Below are 17,105 nucleotides of genomic sequence, written 5' to 3' on the forward strand. Positions count from 1 at the left end.
CCATAGTATTTCTGCTAACCTAGTTTTCGAAGACTTTGGTGACAGTGTCTATCTCTATTTTACAAATCGGGTGCTCACTATTCGGCTTAAGAGTCTGAAGCGCTAATGGATTATTTGCATAACTTCGGTCTCAATAATGACTGTAATGACCACCGGTCCGAAATTCGCACTGCTTCAGGATGCATTGGCTTTTCGACGACAACGCTCGTATTATCCGATCCCTAAGTGTGGCACAACATTCACTTCGGAAATAAGTTTGCAATATCTCCCAACGTTGTTCAAGCGTAAAGCGTCTTAAGGTGGCGAAAAATGAATAGCGCTATTATATTTTTTCTGAATGACTTTTTATATCTCCCAATATTGTTCAAGCGTAAAGCGACTTAAGGTGGCGAAAAATTAATAACCCAGTTTTATTTTTGAATGACTTTTTACCTCGGAAAAAAATTATTTTGACCTTTACGTGCTTCTTTTCTTGTCTGTTTGTATAATGCAGCTGTCTAGTTTAAAAGTATGATGGATGTAACCCGCCATTGGCAAAAATTATATATTCCGATAGGGTAATTAATTTTGCGCCACCTATCATAAGACAAATAATAAAAATTCGAAGTAAGAAGGAAACAACAATTTGAATTTTCTTTTGTAAAGTTTCAAATTTCAGTGTACAGTCCTGGATACTTTCCGCATATGTGAGTTATATTAGTGAGTTATATCTGTGCATTAGATCGGGTCACACATACTACAGATATGGTTCTGTATTTAAGGAAGTAGGCCACGGTGCATTTTATCAGCTTGTCAATGGAATAATCAGAATTAGGAAAACTGTTTTTAATTGTGCATGTTAGAAATAGAATTAAGAATAGTTCAAAAGTAAAAAACAAAATATATTAAAAAAAATTAAAAATTTAAATCGTCAAGAAAAAATTTAAATCGAATAAAAAACCATCCGTACTTTCATTCAAAATATAATATAATTGTGATTATGCAGTTCAAACTTCAAATTTTGTCAAGATTTGCCCCGTTATGACTCCAGCCGACTTCAAATATTTATGTAGTATCTAGAAAAACGCGTTTACAGTTTTCGTTACGGCAGCCATCGTACTGAGAAGGGCTGCACTAATTTTCAAAATTAGAATGTTCAGACATTTTTTGCACTTTATTTATTTGAATGTTTAATTTTTAAGCACAGCTTTAAATAAAATAATATTAATTATAAGTTTTTTCAAATTTCGACAGCGGCCGAATCGTATCTTATATAGGGTGGGCCATGTAAAATTTGCTTTTTGAATCGGCTATAAAAAAAAAACTAATCAATATTTTTTCAAACTTTTTTTTTTTATTTTGAAGATTGAACATTGTCATTTATGAATGAAAAATAATATCGTTCAAATGACGGCCACGACTGGCTTTACAGTAGGCCATTCGATCAACCCAATTTTACGCACATTTTCGATTGTTCGGGCTCCAATTTCATGAATGGCAACTTCGATTTGGTGTTTTAAAGCATCAATCGTCTCTGGATGGTTCGCATAGCATTTGTCCTTAACGGCTCCCCACAAAAAATAGCCCAACGGGCTTAAATCACAGCTCCGAGGCGGCCAATCGATATCGGAATTTCGGCTGATTATTCGGTTTTCAAAAACGGTAGCCAAAAGTTCGAGTGTAACTTTGGCAGTGTGACAAGTTGCACCGTCCTGTTGAAACCAAATGTAGTAAATGTCATCCTCTTCAATTTTTGGAAACAACTCGTTGAGCATGTCACGGTAACGCTCGCCATTTACTGTAACCGCGGCTCCTCGCTCATTTTCGAAATAAAAATGGCCCGATGATGTCGCCAGACCAAAAACCGCACCAAAAAGTGTTATGGATGCATTTGCTTCTCTTCAGTAACGTGTGGATTTTCTGAACCCCAAATCCGACAATTTTGCTTATTGACGTAGCCACCGATGTGAAAATGAGCTTTATCAGAAAATATGATTTTTTTTTTCAAATTTCTCACAGTTTGAGTAGAAGACTCACCACTTTGGAAATATGTTTTCCCAATTTTGTTCACGCGTATAGCGTCCAATTTCGTAAATATCAAACCTTTAAGTAAATTATGAACACATTTGACATGTCATTTGTGTTACCATTCTCAAAAAAATAGGTGGTTCGAAAAGCAAACGCTATATGGCCCACCCTGTATACGGATGCTTTTGGCATTTTCCAGTCTTCTTATCTTGTAGATATATTATATGTGGCCTTTCTTATTGCTCTGCAGCGAACTGGTGATGACTGAGTCCCTCGTGCATTAGTTTTCTTTTCAAGGAAGAAAAAAAATATATCTTAATTCCTAAATTTCTTTTCCGTCCTTCAAGTTTGTTCGGCCTGGTAAGTCTACAAGTGCGTTAGTCAGAGCAGAGTTCAATAACCTTAACGGCAGTATTACTATTTTCGCAACGAACGAAAAAATTGCTAAAAATAAAGCCAAGAATAATAAAGGCAAGAAACAAGCAGTGGTTATTAAAGGGCACATTAGTGCAGAAATATTAAGAAAACTCATAAGAATAAGCCTAATAAAAAACAAACATCAGCTTGACGTTGACCTCGGTAATCATGCAAGACTTTACTGGCAGTTTCACACGCTTACAAGTAAGTTTACATGTGTGTGTATGCATGGAAATAAAAACACAGCAGCACATTTTTTTAATATTTGTGTGTATGTATGTATGTATGTATGTATATATGTATTTTAGTAATATACATTAATAAACATGCAGATCAGCCATGGTAAAACTTTCGGAACAAGGATAATTTTGTTAACTCCTCTGTTTGTCTACGAATTTGTTTGTTTGTGAATTACAGGCTTCTACGCATACTAAGCAGAAGCGTGGAGTTTATTGAGGCTTACAGGCGTTAACAAACGCACTTTTGCTACCCAATAAAGTTCAAATATAAACACTGATTGGCGCAATGGCTCTTTAAAGCGTGCCGACACACTTACACATATACATATATACATACATACATTGCGGTTAAATTGTCTGAGTAAATCAAGCGGCCACAAGCATCACGGATTTACAATTACATACTTTCGCTTTTGCCTTGCGTTTCAGCCATATTTTCTTTCTTAACCATCACCACCGTCCTCCTTCCTCCTCACTCTTTTATTTATTATGCTGCTTTAGGTCCTTTCAAACATTTTGCCGCTGTACTCGCTGTAGATAGAAATCAGCGTGCGTTCCCGCGGGTACTTTGCTCTCTTCTCATGCGTACGTTAAGGTTCAATGCCGCCACTTTTCCTCTCGAAAGTACAGCGGCAGCCACGCAAGTGTAAGGGTTCTGTAATTCACCGCTATTTGGTTCGGTAAACAGTTGTTTAGAAGTTCAAATTGGCTCGCAGAAATGTGGAAAATTAGCTATAAAGTAGTTGCTGCTTTGTGACGGTTATTGACAGACATTAAATTTCATTTATGTACAACCTGAGGCTGTTCCGGCGTGCTGCTCTTATGAGTTCAAAGTTTGAGAGCAATGAATTGTTTATAATATATTTTCTTGACAAAATTAAAAATAAAGGGAAAGCTGACGGATTTTCATGAAATGCGAAAATAATCAACTCACATGATTTATTGAGTACGGTAGTATTTCAAGGACTTATTGACAAGTTTTGATAAGTTATTTGCTTCTTATTTAATTTTAATAATTTTTTATGAAAACTATAGATCATTCTACTACAAAAACCTTTCAAATCTAGGCATACAACGTTTGCAAACTAAAAATAAAATTCAACAGATTTTCATAAAAATTTCAAATTTTTCGGTCAGAATTTTTGGCCAATTTTCCAGTATGCACTTTTATAGCCCATTAAATTTTGATACGTTAGTTAGGTTAGCCAGGTTGCTTTTTCAAGACAAGATATTCGGTGGCCCTAAGGCCCGTTGCGATATCTGTGTATGACTTCTATCCCCGAACTAAGTTGCTTAAACCCCTTAACTCTTTTTATAAAGGTAACTAGTCGCCTATAGAGCCACGCTGCGATCGGGCGCAGCGCGAGACATGTGGGACCGCTACAGAGAGCTAAAAAAGAAGAAAGACGTATTATCCGAAAGAAGAAACGAGAGGCCGAAATACGTGAGTGCGAAGAGCTTGAGATGCTGCCCAACAGGAACAACGCCCGAAAATTCTATCAGAAAGTTCGGCGGCTTACGGAAAGTTTTAAGACCGGGGCGTTTTCCTGTAAGAACAAAGACGGCGAACTGGTAACTGACATACAGAGCAATCTTAAATTATGGAGGGAACATTTGTCGAACCTGTTAAACAGTGACAGCTGCGCATGTCACAGAGAATGTGAAGCTCAGCCAAAATCGCGTAAGCGGTTATCGCGTCAATTAAGAAGAAGAAGAAGAGGATTTGCCGAAGATAAGTCCAATCTTGGTATAATAAAGTGTAATTTTTGGTGGCTTGAAAATTGTGTTGATGTTTGACAATTATTTTGCTGACGTTAGAGAAGAGAAAATGTTTTTATATCAATACGATTTATGAACTACTTGAAACGAAATTTTGAATTTGCAGACTTTTTCAAATTTTCACAAAGCTGAATTCTCATAAAATAATTATTAAAAGTAAATAAATGGTCAAAACTAGTCAATGAGTTACGGGCGTATAGCGCCGGAATATATTGTTGTAAAATTAATCAGACTATCACTTATAATTTTTGCAAATGGCGTTCTCCGTCAATCATATTTCATTTGCCACTTGTGAATTAGAAAGCGGCAATGTTCAAACAGACAAGTAATGGAGCTCGTAAAGATCAAAATACGGAGTCCCGTCGCTAAAATTTTGTTTTCATTTAGTAAAAAAAAAATACTCAAAAACAAAGTTGGATAATTAATTTTGCGCTACCTTGTATAACAACTCAAGTTATTAATTTTATTCATAATAAGGAGCGCGGGAAATAAATTTCGGGAGATATTCAGTAAAATACAAGAAAATTAAGTTACGAGCAAAATTTTATAATCGACCTTAGCAATACTCTCTCTCACTCTCTCTAATTCTTCGCAACGATTCCAAGGTTGCTCCCATGATTAACAGCACATTTGGTAACCTTTTGAAATTAACTCATTTAGCACCACGGAATGAAGCGATGAAGAGTTTGCTTGAGGTGCGACTTCATACTGAAGAATAAGAGAAAATTGCAGTGTGCGAACTCATGGCTAAAAGTTGGAATGTCTTTTTTGGCTAAAAACTTCTGCACAATGAACAAATAATGGACCGCTGCGTTGTCGTTTTGCAAAAACCTGTCAATCTTAGTTAGTTCGAACCGTTCCGTGTACGTGCAGTAATGAATATAATTTTGTCACGATATCGAAAAAGGATCAACATTGCTTCTAGTCACGATCTGGACGTACTCGCTTTCGTTGGCTGCTCCACACCTTTTTCCATTCTCGGCTGACTTTGCTTACGGGTCTCTGCCGCCGGAGGACGACGAGTTATTGCAGATCGATGTGAACCACTATTTTTCACGATTCCATTAAAAACAAGATTTCTTTCCAAAAACACGCATGAAATGGAAATCTCGGCTGGACTGAAGGAAGATCTCATCTCACTTTCAGACTATAACGAAGTCCTCGGAATTTGATTGCCACACCTCGTGCCTCGGCTTTGATTCGATTAAGTTGTTCTATTATATGATATATTATTATATTTTATTAAGTTATATTAACTATTGTCTTAGTTAACTTATATTCACATGCAGGATCTCTTGAGCCTATGTTCACCTTTTGTGGCTGCGTCCTAATGAAGAGTTGAGAAGTGATCATGTTCAACGGAAATATGCGAGCCTTTTTGGCCTTGCGATTAATTTCGGATTGATACTTTTACCAAGTATCTCTCCACCAGACTAGAATTCAGTAGGTTATGATCATTCTGATGACTCTGGTGTACACAGCATAAGTGTGCACAACAATATTCTCAACAGATCGTCCAGTTTTTGGTCTTTGGTCTGCCAGTTCTTTTTCTATCCTCAACAGAACTAGTTTTGAATTTTCGACTTATTCAGACGGTTATTTCCACCAAAAAAATCCCGATTGCAATTTGTTGCTCTTAAAGATCGATAATTTAAAATTTTACATCTGTCGACTTGAGAAATGTCAAAAATGACATAAAGAAAAGGTACCGTCTAGGAATTATTCACTACTGAGATCTAGACGTCCCTTTTGAAGCACCTTTTATTTCGCTGGAAGGAAAATTGAAGGTTATCTGCATTCAATTTGGAAGAAGAGAATCCGAGAACTTTTAATGTTCTTGCAATCAAGATCAGCTGCGTCTTAGAAAAGAATCTCCCAACCGACTTTGTCTAGATTACTTAGAAATATCACCCAGTGTTGCTGCATTAACTCACTAAAATTGTTCAAAAGTTATGAACGTCTTATATTATATTATTTAGCTATAGTTGGGTCACAGTTTTTGGTAATTTGCAGATGATTTGTTTGTTCTTCGCTCACTTAAATGTTATCAGACTTATTATGATTTTATTATTATTTATTATGAACAATACTGATTCAAGCACATTTTTTAAGGAAAACATTTATTTACTTAAAATATGTATGCACATATAAGATAGATGTAATACTATAAGTTTTTTATATTACCTATTTTAATTTTCCATGCACATTTGAAAAGAAATCCAATTACCGCTGCCCAAATGTAGCCATACAATATTTCATTTTGCCCACAATTCAAATTCTATTCTTGGCTTATATGTATATACATTGCATAGTTTTCAAATCTGCACAATGTATAAAACTATATATAGACTAATTTTCTGGAGTACTGACGTCACAACGGAATGGACTTTCTTATGAACTTCTTTGACTTTAGGCTGTATGTGCGTATGTAGGAGCTGGAAATTCTCTAGCTGCATATGCCATATGGTGGCGAATTGTTAAAACGAAGCAAAATATTAAACATGAACGATTATTTGCTTTAAAAATACCTAAAAAAAAGATAATAAGGCAAGGGCATTGAACTGAAACCGTTCAACTCAAGTACTATAAGAGCTAATTTTACGTGCAATGCAGAAAGTTGGAAAATCTTTTAGTGTTTAAATTAGGTGAAAAGGTTGACTGTTGAGGAGATTGAACGGATGGTTTTTTTTAACGTTTTCCGTCAGTTAGGCTCTTGGTGTGTTAGAATGAACTTGATTTCTAGAAGTGTCTGGTTTGCCTAGATACTGCCTTTTTGCTGTGTGGAAGGCTGGTGAGATGAGTTGAAGTTTTAGGGCCAGCAGGGTTAACTTTGTTTTCATTTTAAATGGAGTTTAAATAAATTTTTTATTTTATTTATTTTATTATTTTAAATTAATTAATTATCAGTCACCTTAGTTAAAATGTAATAGTGGAAAAAGTGAAGAATGTGAATTTTTAAATCAAAGTATTGTGTTCTATTCAATATAACCTCAATATATTCTCCTCAATTTCAATGCATTTGTTTTATTTACTGTACTTATGTAGTCTATGAACAATCATTCTTACAGCCTACTTACACAATTATTTCATTAGAAACTGTAATTACTTTGTTCATTAAAAATAATTAATTCCAAAGACCGAAATAAAAATTGTCTTTGTATTGAAAAATAAAGTTCGATAAAAGTTGAGATCTGGCTAAGTTCATTTAGGGCGATAGATGAATTAGTCGGATTAATATCGCCAAAAAACGTATGGTAACTAGAATTTATTTATTATGAAAGATCCGATTAGCTTAAATTACCTGAAACCTTAACCCTCGTTTCCCTAAAGTAGAAGCAGAAACACAAATTTCACTGAAAAAAGTTAAGTTGGAAATCGCCAAGCGAGCCATGTTGATTAGGATTGATTAAACTTTTAACTGAGAATTAAATGGTCCATTAATATGTAAATAATTGGCGCGTACACCCTTTTTGGGTGTTTAGTCGGGCTCCTCCTCCTATTTGTGGCGTGCGTCTTGATGTTGTTCCACAAATGGAGGGACCTACAATTTCGTGCCAGAGGAGGTTTTTCGTGGCAGAAATATACTCGGAGGCTTGTCATTGCCTGCTGAGGGCGACCGCTAAAAGAAAGAACTTTTTCTTCATTTTCGTGTTTCACCGAGATTCCGAATGGTAGTTACGCACCAACTCATTTGGCTACAGGTCTATTAATAAGGGTCCATTAATAATGGACTCAAAAAGCTTGGGAATATTCATTTCGTAATATTCGTAATATTTTTCATACTTTTTTTCGTATATTTTTTATGAAAATATAGTTCATCGTATAACCAGCGCGTCTATCTCTGTAACGATTTTCTGGAAGCTCTGAAAAATATTATTCTAAAGATTTTTATATATTCTTGAATTATTAAATAATGCAACATTAACTTTCCAAAGGGCTTTTCTATATGTAAGTAATTCTTCAATAAAAATGTTGTGTACTTTTCATCTGAGATGCTTATCGCAGGATGCAATTCCTCACTTAGTCTGCACAGAGAATATCATCCGGGGCTATTGCACTTTTTGGACGTTTAGAAAGTGGTTCATTCTATACTCTGAAACTCAACGGTGCACACTTAGAAATGAAGGATCGGAGTACTTTAAGGCTTTAATTATGTTTTATGAATTTCTGTTGCGTATAAAGTCCTTTTAAAATTTAACACTGCACAATATCCGATTATTTCCCTTCAATAGGCTTTCAAACAGAAGATAAATTAATAGATTGAAATCAAGTTTTTTCTGTGTTCACATGAAAGCTGAATTCTGTATGAAAATGGCCTATCAATTTTGATTTTTCGACTGGTAAATATGTAAGGCTTTGAATACTTTTCAAGCAATCTGCTTTTCTAGCCCATCATCCATTTATTTTCCGAGCTCTAGCAGATGAAATGGACGTGTCGAAAAACTCAGGGTAGTCAAGAGGTGTTAAACGCAACCTTCCATTATTAAATATAATTCAAGGGAGTTCAGTTTTTGTTAGACTGCTGCCACTTGGGAGCCTGAATTGTCTCCTGAATACGCCAGAATTCACCTCCTTGAGCTGAAAAGATTCGAGATTCAGTAACACGCACGTTGACCACTTAACCCCAAGGACTAACCTCTAGTAATTTATAACATTTTTCAGATTTAACTAACAACTCATTAAACTTTGATCTCAGATCAGCCACTAATTATCACACACAAAGACTGAGGGACTTGCGAATTTACACCAAATCAAGAGCTGTTTTCATTGGAGAAATACACTCGGAGTCTTGCAATTATCTGCCGGCTAGTGACCATCATTAGAAAAACATTTTCTATCAAGTGCTGTTTTATGTCCGAGGTTTTGAACCTATGCACTTCCGAATGGTAGTCAATATCAGCCCATTCGTCTATGGCGGCTTTATTTATAATTTATTAGGCTACAAATCAACGGGCAATACCTTCAAATTTTCTCAAAACTCTTATTAAAAAATTTTAAGTATTTCTACTTTCTTGATTTTGTTTACGTTCTGTGCAAAGTTAGAATTTTTAAAGAAATTTCACTTATAAAGACTTCAGAGCTCGTGCAACCCAAGGCGACGAGAACGACTAGCAGGATGACTAGAAGAAGATTAGATCAACGATTTCCTTTGCTCTGCTCCACCTGAAACACATTTACGGTATATTTATGGTATTCAAAAGCCTGGAGAAATACCTTGACGGTAGGAGGCTTAGTTCCAGGTAAAACTCCACACAGACAGGGTTGTGCTCTCGATGCTTTCTCTTTGTAAGCAACAAAAAAACATATAAATTTCTCTGCTGCACCTGTAATTCGCATCCTAATGCTCCTTTGCCTCAACTCCGACTACGCTGGAACAGCATATTTCCGTGGCCTAGAGGTAGATGACTTGAGTGGCATCACTTGCTGAAGCCCAGTCAGGCTTAGTAAGGCTGCTACAACAAGAACATGAAACAGTTGCAAATACAAATAAGAGCGGAAATACAGAATTTCGGTTGAACAGAGTACTTGAAAACATTCCTTGGCATAAATCAATTTTTAGTGTATCAAAAATAGAATATCTCAGTACGGATGCATCGGGTATTACCTATAAACTTACAAGCGCATATAAATATTTAGATAGCGTACACTTATTTAATTCTTAAGAAATTTGTGCATATTTCATACGAGCATGACAAAAATACGCTTATCGTCATAAATTATAGCACTTCATCAAAAGTTTATTCGCTTTGAGTTGCAAACTCATGCATCGCTTACTTGCTTCCTTGATGTGTGCACTGAGAAATGTGTCCCGAAAATGATATGCATACGCTTAATACTATCATATAATAGACTCGTGGCATAATGCATTAAATAGATAAATTGCATTCGCATGTTCGGAGGAATTTGTGTTGAATGAAAAGGTAATAAATTCAAAAGACAACAATAGAAGTCAGATAAGGAAATAGTTTTTATACCTGGTGCTCATGTGCCAGCTGTTTGTTGCAATCAAATTAAGCGTGGCGGATATGAACATACAGACTATGCAACGAATAGGTTTGAGTGAGACTAACTGATTTCACATGATCCAGTACTGGTCCGTATTGTTGCCAAGAGATTTTAAGTAGGCTAGACTTTGGATCTTTTGAGTTAGGCAGTGCAACTCTCAAGGGGCGACGTTTACAGAGCAAAAGCAAGGCAGCCAAATGGTGTTTCGCAAAATGTCGGGCAGTAACGCCGAAATCAGCAGTAACCACTGTTTTTGGCACCTAAAAACGATCTTATGCCGGTAGTGTGTGAGTAAAGCAGTAATTTAAAGTGCATTCAAAGGAATTTGACTGATATTTTCTTTATCAATGGGTCCCAGAATGAAACCGATTGAAGTTTGTAGTGACAGTCAGGCTGCAGTGAAGGCCCTGCAGAACGCAAGGCAGACTTTAAAGATTGTTCAAAAATGTAAGAAGAAGCTTAATTCTGTCGCAAGATAGAACAGGGATGTACTTATATGGGTTGCAGGACACTACGGTATTCAAGGAAAGGAAATTGCTGATGAATTGGCCAACTGGGGATCAGCGGTTAGCCCACAGGGACCAGAGCGAATAATCGGAATCAGTTCTGCAGGAATCGGGAAGGGCTATGGTCCTGTCTAGAACGCTGCAGAACTGTAAAGTTTTGTGAATAAAAAATTGTCGAACTTGTTTCTAAATCTTGGAAGGAAAGACGTTCGCTTGATGGTCGGCATTATTACAGGACACAACCCATGGGGTCAGCATTGAAATTATTATGGACTCAACTTGCCTGGCCTGAGCCTTTCCTCTGAGAGTGTCCTGCCTTGGCTGGAGCAAGACTAATAACTTTGGGCTCATGAGAATGAGTAAAATTCGTTCTCTCTTAGTTATCTTTGTCTCTATTCGTATCGCTTACTCTCTGTCACTTCTCTTCTTGCCTCCTTGACTATCTACACTTTTACTTTCCGAATATAATGGGCTTTTTAGGCTGAGTGTTTCGGGAGTTACCATTTCCTCGGTGCTTCTTGGCTCGCCATTTTGAAATTTCAATTTCAGTTAAAGTGTGTAAGAGCCAACTAAGTATATATTTATATAAATATATATTTTTATTTTTTGGTGTAAAAATGGATCTGTTATCTGAAAAATGGATCGGATAATTTGCAAAAAGTTTTGTGTAAAAAGTGGAATTTAGGGCTCAAAAACACTTGCAATGCTGACAGTGGCATAGAGTGATTCTGCCCTGAGTAAATAAAATGTTTTCGAATGGTTCAAGCCTTTCGAAGATGGCGGAAAAGATACCAATGACGAAACTCACATTGGACGCCCCAGCACGTCGACAACAGGACAACACACGAAAACATTGAAGCAGTGAAATAAATTGTTTTGAAAAATCATTGAATCACTTTTAGAAAACTTGCTGAGGCTATGCAAAGTTGTCTGATCTTTTGGGCATGAGACGCACTTGTTCTGAAACTGTTCCGTTTTGACCGGAAGAGCCGTCGCATGAGCGTCGCTCAGAAGCTGTTGAGTGGCGTCAATGATCATCCTGATTTGTATTCTAGGGCTAACTAAGTGCTTACAAGGAATGCTTCGAGGATTGGAAAAAGTATTGGCACATATTTGTGGGGAATCACTTGGAAGGAGAAAAAATAGATATTGATCAATAAATAAATATGGAAAATTTAAGATCTACTTTACTTTGTGAACACAACTCGCATGAATAGAAAATAGTTGGTGCTTGTTTGAAAGATTTTAGCAGTCCTGAAAGATGTTGACGTAGTCCATCAGTTAGGTTAGGTTAGGTTAGCCAGGTTGCTTTTCTAAGACAAGATACATGGTGGCCCTAAGGCGCATTGTGATATCTGCAGTTGATTTCCATCCCTTAACTAAGATGCTTAAAGCACTTAGATCCCTTTAAGAAGGTAACTACTCCCTCCAGTGGATTAGTTTGCAAGTTTCCAAGGTTTTTAAAGAAATAATCGTCAAGATATTTGGCACGGCTTCTTTGAAGTACAGAAAATTCACAATGGACCTGTTGTGCCGACTCAATTTCTTCTTCATCTCCACAGCCCCTGTAGAAATCATTGTGAAGTGCACCTATTTTCCAGGGTAGGGTCAAGCTCAGAGCCTTTCCTTGCTCATGTCCCTCAACTCCAAAGTGACCGAGGACCCAACAAAGTGTGGTGTTGTGTTATTATGTAACCGATAAGGACCTCCTGCCTTCCCTAACACATCTTAAATTGATGCGCACTGAGGCTAGTGCATTGATTGCTGCTTGACCATCAATAAAAATGGTAAGGTTTCCCGGATCCAAGTCCATTAGTCTTATCGTTTTTGCGTCTTTGGTAGTCTTAAGAAGCCATTTAGATATCAATGCCATGTCTAGTGCAGTTCTAAAGAAACTGAGGTAGGGGCAGACGTTTGTCACTTTGATCGGTGATTGCTGTCTGCCACTACCTTCTATTCTTTTTTGCACTGGCGCACATATGTTTTGTATCTGTCTCACCATTGCTACTGGATTGCTAGATCTGGATTGCATCCTACTAAAATCACACTCAATATATGAATCGGGTTCGCTACCGTCCGAACATTGGCTCTTTCTTACTTGGTTATTTTCATTTCCTTTGGTTCACTGCCTGCAAGCAAAATGTGAAATGCAACGCTTGAATATGTTACTTATCTTGACAGCTCGTTTGGCTGGTTCTCCTGCTCTGTGCCTATGCTTGCCTTAATTGCGGATATTCCTAGATAAGAATTTACTTTGTTTCACAGAAACTTTGAGAAATTTAAGTTTTTGTATATCTAAAATGCATTTTGAGTTTTGATTGACGCGCTGTGGATTATCTTGCTTTTGATATGTCACCCGTTGCATCCATTTTCACGGTTATCAGCACCGTTTGTTCGACTTTTGTGAAAATGTAATTTTGATTAGATAAAAACGCCAGCAACTATTTGGTGCTTTTTCATTGCTTTCAACGTTCGTCCTCGGCGCAGCACATTTCCTATTGCGGAAAAGTAGTTGAAGTGAATTTTTGTGTGAATGTATAATTTTTTGAATAAAAATTCACATTTTTGAAAATAGTTTCTTTAATACTTGTGAGCTCGTTGTTGTAGGAGAATTATCAAGTAAGTATTCTGATACTGGATTCAATTTTTTAAATATTGTATAGGTATATCTGGAGTGTTTAGAGATGCAAAAAGAGAATTAATAAATAAAATTTCAACTAAACATTTTTCTAATAGTAAAAAACACACGCAAGTTTTTCTTTTAACGATTTTAGAAGCTAGCGGTTCTCTGAAATAATATTTCGAAAATAATAGAGATTTTTAAGAAAACTGGACACTCTACAGATACAAAATTATTCTGCATGAAAAAATGCCATGTAATTTATCAATTTTCAAATTTTTTTGCGTACACTTAGAGAATTATTCGTAAGAAAATCTCATCTATTTATATAACTTTTTTTCTACTAACTCCTTTTTTTAAAGAGCCAAGACATCTAAAATAATTTTTAAATTACACTGCAAAGCACCAAAATACAACAATGGCCATCTAAAGACACAATAAAAAAAGGAAATAAAAAGTATCTATCATGGCTTTATAAATTTTGCATTTGATCTTAAGGTTTATTAAAGTTCACCCCTTCTTAGGATGGAATGCCGCACGAAATTACCAGATCCTTACATTTGAGGCATGGAACGCGAACAGCAATTTTATGTTGTACTCTGCGCGGTTGATTGTTTTTGGAAGGCGCAAGGTGCGCAAAAAAATCACGTCATTTTGTTTTTGATTAACTTTTTTACTAAATACAAAACAAAAAAAAAATGATTTTAAGTGATGAAAATCTTTATTTTGAGCTCTAAGCTCCATTGCTTTTCTGTGTGCGACAGCTGTCTAGTTCACAGGTGTCAAATATGATTGTTATATACTTTTTTATAGGGTGACTAATTTTTCGCCACCTAGTAGAATAGGTTGGCTGAAAAGTATTGCAAACCGACATCTATTTATTTATTTATTTATTTATTTATTTATTTAAGTCTATGAATTACAATCCTTACAGACTATGATACAAAAGTTGCTTAGATTAAGCTACAAATATATTATATGTATTTAAAAACTATACTAGCTACTAACTAACTATAATATAGAATTCAAAAGATTTAAAAGTGCTGTTCTTGAAAGCGAGAAATCAAGAAGAACATCATTATGAACGGCATTTAATTCCCGTAAAGCACGAGTAATGGGAGCATTGCTGGCATACGTAGTTTTAAAGTTTCCCCCATAATAAGGGTAGAAGTTCCTAAGAGATCGCTGGGGAACATTAAATCGAATCCTTTCCAATAAGTAGGGACAATCAATTACTCCAGTAATAATATTATGAGTAAAAGACAGACACAGTATAGTCCTACGAATCTCTAAGGACTTGAGACTTATAAGCATGAGACGAGCAGAATATGATGGCATGGGATCAATAAAATTCAGGGACCGAAGGGCATATTTGAGAAATATTTTTTGCACACGTTCGATTCTATTAATAGCTTGCTGACTACAAGGTCTCCAAATAAAAGCAGCATATTCTAAGTGAGATCTAACAAAAGATGTATACAGTAACTTAATGGTATAGGGATCAGAGAACTTAGTGGCGTTCCGTCTGACGAAGCCCAACATCGAAAAAGATTTAGAAGTAATATAATTTATATGGTTATTAAAAGAGAATTTGTTATCGAAGATGACGCCAAGGTCCTTAAACTCACTAACACACTGCAGGACACATGCCGAGATCCTGTACTTAGTGCACAAAATATTAGATGTTTTAGAGTACGATATTTGGAAGCACTTAGATAAGTTCAGCGAAAGTCGTGAATTCTGGCACCAGAAATAAAGCCTATTCATATCGGCTTGAAGTTTAATGGCATCCTCTTGCGTCTTGATCGCTGAGAAGATCTTAAGGTCATCAGCATAAAGCAAAAATTTAGCAAATGTGAAACAACTTTTGATGTCATTAATAAATAACACAAATAAAAGCGGTCCCAAGATACTTCCTTGCGGAACACCTGAGATGGCAGCAAAGGAAGTAGATGAAATACCATCGATTGTTACAACACAGCGTCTATTGCTCAAATAATAGTTTATCCATTGCAGAAATGTAGAATGAAAGCCAATACTAGCTAATTTTTTAACTAAGATTCTATGAGAAACTTTGTCGAAGGCTTTCGAAAAGTCGGTGTAAATACAGTCGACCTGGAAGCCAGCGGAGAAAGAATCAATGCAGTATTCACTAAAAACGGCCAGATTAGATACTGTAGATCTGTTAGCAATAAACCCATGCTGATTAGGGCAAATTAAAGATTTAACGGCAAAACTCAGCTTTGCATAGACCGCATGCTCAAAAATTTTGGAGATAGTCGACAGCTTAGAGATAGGTCTATAATTTCTAACGTCATTTTTATTGCCACTCTTAAAGAAGGGCGTAATGAAAGAGAGTTTCCATGCGTCAATGAAACACCCCGACGATAAAATGTTGAAAATAATTTTCAGGGGATAGACGAAGGCCGGACAGTTTTTTATCAAAACTGCTGAAAGTCCATCAGCATCAGTTTGAGAGGATGATTTCAATTTAGTTAAAGCATTACTAATATCCTCAGAAGAGGGGCAAAGACCTCCAAAGTTCAGGGCATAATCTAAGTCAGAAGAAAAGTCGGATGGGCGATCAAGTTCGTCGTCAGCAAAATTAGATTTAAAAAATTCAGCAAACAAGTTTGCCGTTTCAGTTGGGGTTCGCGCTTGGCTATTATCGAAAAACATACCAGTGGGAACACTGGCACTACTCCTTCTAGATTTTATGTATTTCCAGAAGATTTTGGGATTCGCTTTAATGTTTAACTCTATATTGGTAATATAGCTGTTATAGAGAGATTTATTTAAATCGTTGAAATCCTTTAACGCTTGCTTATATTTAACGAAGTACAAATGATTCTTCGTAGATTTAAACTTCTTGAAATAATTATTTTTAAGATTTTTAAGCTTTTTCAGAGACTTAGAATACCAGGGCAATTTATAGGGCTTTTTCTTTCTGAGCGGAATGTTATCTAAGCAGAGTTTAGACAAAATGGACTTAAACGCAGAAAAACTACTAGATGTGTCAAGTTCAGCAAATAAATTATCCCAATTAATGTCAAGTAATAAGTCATTGAAATTGACAAAATCGCATAAAGAATAATTGAATGATTGCCTGACATCCGATGCAGTAGTAGCAAAAGTATAAAAGTCGATTTTGACCACTAAGGGTAAATGATGCTTACCTTTTGGAGTTATGGAATTCAAACATTCATTGATCTCGTAATTTATGTTATCACTTACAAATATGAGGTCTAAGATTCTATTCAGAGAATTAACAAAATTATTAATTTGAAATAAATTAAGACTAAGAATATTATCAATAAGATATAATTCATGGTTTGCAGTTACATTGTTTGGTATGAGAATAGAGTTAGAGGCACTAGCACACCAATTTATTTTACTCAAGTTGAAATCACCTAACACACATAAATTATTGTCATTTAAGTTATTTAGGACAAGATATACTATGTTGTCAACATGCGCTTTGTACAGCTCGTATGAACTTTCAGGCGGCAAATACGAGGCAATCAGATATAA

The 17,105-nt window shown here is 35.9% G+C and overlaps 1 protein-coding gene across 1 annotated transcript in view; it reads left to right on the forward strand.

Annotated features, from left to right (window-relative positions):
• Window positions 1-13,430: 13,430 nt before the first annotated feature.
• LOC128871618 (uncharacterized) overlaps window positions 13,431-17,105 on the forward strand; it is a 45,504-nt gene continuing 41,829 nt past the window's right edge. The window contains exon 1 of the mRNA XM_054113506.1: window positions 13,431-13,573. The gene's annotated coding sequence lies outside the window, so the exon portion shown is untranslated. The remainder of the gene's footprint in view (window positions 13,574-17,105) is intronic.

This window comes from Anastrepha ludens, chromosome 2 (genome assembly GCF_028408465.1).
Source record: "Anastrepha ludens isolate Willacy chromosome 2, idAnaLude1.1, whole genome shotgun sequence".
NCBI classification, from domain to species: Eukaryota; Metazoa; Arthropoda; class Insecta; order Diptera; family Tephritidae; genus Anastrepha; species Anastrepha ludens.